Source organism: Zophobas morio, unplaced genomic scaffold, assembly GCF_036711695.1.
Source record: "Zophobas morio isolate AGI-343-1 ecotype UQ-CSIRO unplaced genomic scaffold, CSIRO_AGI_Zmor_V1 ptg000044l, whole genome shotgun sequence".
Classification (NCBI taxonomy): Eukaryota; Metazoa; Arthropoda; class Insecta; order Coleoptera; family Tenebrionidae; genus Zophobas; species Zophobas morio.
The window spans coordinates 3290220-3296593 of NW_026972149.1; positions in this window are offsets into that span (position 1 = coordinate 3290220).

Here is a 6374-nt window from a genome sequence, read left to right on the forward strand (position 1 = left end):
ACAATCATACTTTCTTTCTGACTGAAATGGTAAAATAAATTATTAAACAAAAATTAAATAAATTATCAATCAATAATTAATAGTAAACAATAAATAAATTCACGAATAACAACCGAAACCAAAATTAAATTTCTGTTTTTGTGGCGGCACAATAACAGGTTGGTAAGCGGGAAAGATAAGCTCCTCCATAGTCTAGTGGTAAGGGCACCCGCCCGGCAAGCGATTCCCACCGAAGAAGCAACATTTTTCTACAAAAGAAACTCAAAATGCTCTCCAGCAGTAAAAAAGACGCAGAATAAAATTTTGTAGTGCGTTAATGAGAATTTCTGGACGAATTCTAGCAATTTCGTTACGTATGCGTTGCTATAAGTCTTCAATGTAAATCGATCTATTGATATAAACGCGATTCTTCAAATACCCCCCCCCCCAAAAAAAAAGTCAAGCGGTGTCAAATCCGGTGACCTGGCAGGCCACTCAATAGTACCCCGGTCTATCCATCTGTCAGAAAAAGCTTCATTTAAGTACTGTCGCACTTGACGTCCGAAATGGGGTGGGCCATCGTCTTGGACGCTGTGTGTGGATTTGGACCCTATTAAACAAAATTCTTCTTGCTAATAAGTACAAAATGACAAAATAAATAATAATAACTTAAAAAAATAGGAGACACACAACGCTGGCACCAGACATACGAAGACAGTACGAAAGTAAGACAAATTAACGGCGCTACTGCTCTATGTTTCCATCTCCCGAGAGCTATGAATAGACTCGACCAACGTAACTTGCTTTATTGCGCAACCTACGTGATGGCCCTTTTCGTTTTGATTGTCGCTCTACCAGTACGGCGTGAAAAAAAATGCCCGGTGTAGGATTCGAACTCACGAAACTTTTAGGGTACCCAGAACAATTCCAAGCTGTCTTGATTACGACTAATCAGGCTTATGTTGAAGAGGAGAAATAATAGCTAAATAAATTTAAAAAACCACATGGACCTACGCCTCCGTCGCTCTGTGGGTTAGACCTTAGATCCCCACAAAAAAGAAAATGTTGCATTTCATAGCATACATTGTAAAATTTTGTTGTTGTTATACAAATTCCTTTTTTTTTTTTCGAAAATGCCATTTTAAACGTATTTTTAAGTTTCTAAAAAAATGTCATCACAATTAAGATGAGGTGGGGGGGCGTGGTTTATATTTTGGCTTTTTTCTTCATATACATATTATTCTTTGAATAATCCGGTACTGAAAAACATATTTTTTATTTCTTGTAAAGAAATAAGTATTTTGCAGTTAAGTTTCGTACTCTTGGTTCACGGTGAATAAAAAAATCATCAGAAATGAGATAGGGCGGGTGGGCGGGCTTACAATTTGCCTTTTTGTTTTAATATTGTGTAGACTTTTTTCAAAATATAAAACTTAAACATGTTTAAAATGGAAAATTTGTATAAGGGAATATCGATTAGGCTCAACCCCATAATTGCAAAATCCATATTTCCTTGCAAAAATGTATCATTTTAACCGTGTTTTAAGTTTCTTGTTGTGAAAATATGGCTACGTATATTAAAAAAAAAAGGCAAAAAATGAGCCCCACCCACCCACCCTATCTCAATTCTGATGATTTTTTTTATTCATCGTAAGCCGAGGGGGGGAGCTTAATTGCAAAATCCTTATTTCTCCACAAAAAATAAAATCATGGTTTTAAGTATCGTCTTGTTCAAAAGAGACTATATATGTTAAGAAAAAAACAAGACAAAAATTAAGCCCCACCCATATCCATCTCAATTCTCAGTTGTGATGAATGGGCGGAAATGCCAAACCGATATTTTTCTGTACAAATTTACCATTTTAAACATATTTTAAGTTTCTTGTTGTCGAAATAAGTTTACAAATGTTCAGAAAAAAAAGCAAAATGTAGAACCGCCCACCCGCCCTATCTCAGTTGTGATGATTTTTTTATTCGTCGTGAGCGAAAGGGGCGGACCTTAACTGCAAGATCCATATTTGTCTACAAGAATTTACCATTTTAAACATGTTTTAAGTTTCTTGTTCTGAAAAGACGACTACGTATATTACGAAAAAGGGCAAAATATAAGCCCCACCCACCCACTCAGTTGTGATGATTTTTTTATTCGTTGTGAGTTAAAGGGACAAGGAACTTAACTGCAAAATCCATATTTCCTTATAAAAATTTACCATTTTAAACGTATTTTATGTTTCTCAGAGAAAAAAAATCATCATAATTGAGATGGGGTGGGTGGGCGGGGTTTAATAATGAAATAAGTATTTTGCAGTTAAGTTCCGCCCCTTTGGTTCACAGTGAATAAAAAAATCATCACAATTGAGACAGGGTGGGTGGGCGGTCTCATGGTAGAAGGAGACATGGTATAGGCATACCATTCTTAAAATAGATCTAAAATTGTGAAATTGTCGGCGGAATATAGTACATACTATATTCATACTTTCCTGTATTATTGGTTGCCTATCTCAATTTTTATCTTCTAAAGGATAATTACGAGAAGTATTATTATAACAAATCATTTCCAGATTTCACATTTTCATTTAATTTGTAGGTTATTTACTCGAAACTTTGGATCGAAGATCACCGAATTACAATCGTCCGCATTTTCAGATGTTGTTTCCAATTTTTTACTTCCCGCATGTATTATAAATAAAGGGTCGATCCGGCAAACGCAAATTTCATGTTCTCCGATGTAGCATAGCTCCCAGAGTCGGCGAATATCAACTCTGGTCCAGGTCGGACATTTACTAATTTAACACCTTAACTCCCGACAGCGGTTATTTCCGCCCCTTTAGAATGGTCCGGCAAATATTTATCTGACTCTAATGACACCCATTTAGTGCGGGAACACACATTCAACTGATTTAGGATTAGAAAGTGAAGTAAGAATTATTTTAGCACCACAAATTAGTGAAAAATAGTACAGTAACACTGTAGTAATTTCACGTATGTAGGTACATATATCTATTCGCGTGGATTTTAAACCTGTGTAAATTTTACAATCGCTGTTCTTATAAGTTTGGACCAAGCTAATGCGAGGGATTAAGGCACTCCAGGTATCAGTGAAACGCGATACTACTGTATGTTGCCCCAGGACTTCAATTATCGGTGTGGCTCGGGCCCTTCAGGTGGATAATATCTCACTAGATCTGATGTTTTGATCCTTTCAAGTATATTCGGAGTGCACTGCTTTTCTCACAAGCTGGAGAAGTAATAACCAAACCCGGAATCCGAGCTTAATCCTTCAAATCCCTAAATTCTCGTGTCGAACCGGGCGAGGTGTCAATCCTATTTAAAATCATCTCTAATACCCTAACGAATTAATATTAATGGATTTTCTAGGATCTTGGATTAAATGCCACGACCCTTAGGTAACATAATTCATCCAGGAGACGTCTCCTTGTAAGACCATGATTATGTATAGGTGCAATAATAGGTAAATTGAGTCACTTATCTGGATAGAACTTTCATAATAGGAAAACAAACTGGAGACACCAGGAATAGTACCCAAATCGTCTCAGGTTGGAAAAATATATAGGTATGAAGCAAGTGGTTAGATTAAAAAAAATATATTTTTAGATATTGGTTGTCTTTCTTGAAAATCAATCACTTGTGAATTTTTGTAGCTGTCTATGTATGATGCAACCCATTATACCTTCACTTGCCATAGTGGTTGACACGTCTATATTCATCCGTGTTAACTCCGCCCACTTATCCAAATCCATCGATCATCATCCTATTATTACCAACTGCTAATGCTAACCATCTCATGTTGCTTAATTACACTGATTGATATTTAACGTTTCTGTCAAGATAAAGACGTTTTGGTTTTTACGCAGCAAATCCTTCACTTTTTTCCACTCTGACGTGTCCCGTACTTAGCTAGTTTTTCGTGTACCTACTGGGAAACTCGTTCTAACATGTTCTAAATCACTGACAGCATCCTAGAATGATGACTAATTTTTGCATCGTGTCAAGTGCTGCCAACGATTCTGTGGAACTGCGTTAATTAATTCAACGTAAAGACATAATTCTTGGTTTATTTGTTCAGCAAGGTAGAAGTTATTTGTTGGAAAGGTCAACAAAAAATCTAGCATCACGACGACTGATCATGCGATTATAATATGCATTGATTGTTTCTTCTGTCAAACATATAATTACTTCTAGTGTTGTATCGAAGAAATGAAAATTGAGCAATTACGCTTCTTTTGTCCGACCGTTTAACTATGGTTTCCTCTACATTACCATTGATTTATTATGATGAGCTGACGTTGCGGATTTTCAATTTCTGTAATAAACACATTATTAAACTCTTGTAATAATTAATACTGCTCTATAATGAAGGAGGTTAAAGGCTTAAAGGATTATGGGGACCTGAAAACAACTACAACTGTAGTATATTTATTTATCAGAAGTTGTTCTCGAACAAAATTTTGGCTAAAGTCACTTCCATTGCTTTGCCTCCCTTCGCCCAAGGTCTTTGTATTATATTTTTCCAGGTTATGTGGCCTTTCTAATTAAACCACCTACTAGAGTTTCGTGTAGATACTTGTGACCTGCAAAAATAAAAAAGGTATCCAAAGATTAGGGACTGATGAAATTATTATAAAAACACCACCAAAAGATTTCAATAGTAGATGTAATTCCACTATTGACCTTAGGCATGCTGAATTTAGATGATCTCTCTCCTGTTGAACTGGAAACTCTCAAGTCTTAAGGACGTCATCGATTTTCTGATGAAAGATGTTAGAAAGCACCATTCTGGTAGTCGTTTTAGCACAAAAGGTGTGGTTAAAGTTTTATCGTTACAGCAGTAGTAAGACTTGAGCATGAATTGACTTCTTAGAAAAAAGTCTTCCAGTTCCTGATGGTATGGAAACACTGCAACTGGTTCCAGGACTAATGTCAAAGTAACCTTGAAATTCCGTAATTTCTAGTTCGTCGTAAAAATAAGTGAACAATACAAGTTTTCCTTCATCCCCTTGGTTTACCTGTCGGTGATTATGTTAGGCAGACAATTTTCAAAACTACCGAACCGATTATTCTCAAATTTTAATCACACGTTATTAGTGGTACAGTGTAATAAAATTTGCATATTCACCGCTCCAGAAAATTGATGATTCATTTCACCTTGTTCCTCTGTAATGTTGGAAGTGCAGTGACGTTATTAGTGTTACACAAATCAAATAAAAACAATACATTCATCTTCAGCAACAAGTTGATGACATCATAGACGTGTAATATCCACGAAGTTGTATAGCTTTTTGATTCTAAGTTCTTTTTTTGAATGTGTACGTTTTGTTTTTGTTGACGTATCTATGAATGTAGAAGTTTGAATAGGATCAAAATCTGGAATAAAATTTTCTCCCATTCATCGCAGTTGCCTGCGATTCGATCTACGTTACTACGATTACTTTCAAAGAGATGTCGCCAGAGTAGATAAGAGACTGGCAGGTAACACAATTAGAGTATTCTTGATATTGCTGTGAGTTATAAATATGAATAGAGTTTCATAACTTCAATGAAAAATCTGTCACTGTGTTTGCGACGCAAATAGAACCACAAGTGTTAAAAGATTATGCTTGTGGTTTATGAAACGAGTATTGAAACTGTATTATTGTTTCAAGTTTAAGGTCATTTATTGCATTCTTCAAGCGATTAACAAAAGAAACAAAATTGGAAACATTGTAGATCAGTGACTCAAAAAAGTTTCTGCTTCCATACTTAACAATTACACATTTTTTGCTAAAATCTTGCAACAGGTACTTGTCGCAGCTAAACGAAACGTTAATTAAATATAAATAATCCCGATTAAACACAGTTTGCAACAATGAGAACCTATAGGTGATTATACGGTTTACGATCAATAAAAGTGATTTAGTCCTAGTAGGAATAACAGTGCGTTAATTCCATGGAACATAATGTTGATGTTAAGTGTCGTTCATATATAGTTTTTTAAGTTCATAAATTTAGTGATAATTTTTTAAAACTTACGTAGATCTAGTCAAACACACAAAGTATCGACAATTATCGTTTTTTAAGAAAGTGTAAATTATCCTGAATTTCAAGTTTTAGAATAAGACTTGTTAAACTGCTAACCTTGATCATTATCAGTTACGTTTATTTATTTACACTAGATGAATTTGAACATACGCTTTTTTCAAGACTTATTCTACAATATGTAGTGCATATCTGGTAAGTGTACAGTTTTTGAAAATGTAAAATGTTACTTATTAACCAAAACAGAATGCTAACAAACTAAAAAATTAGTGTAATTTTTTGGAGAGAACGGAATCGAAACCCAACTCAAGGTTCTTTCTAAACAAAAGTGTAAACGAAACATTCACTTACTACCTTGA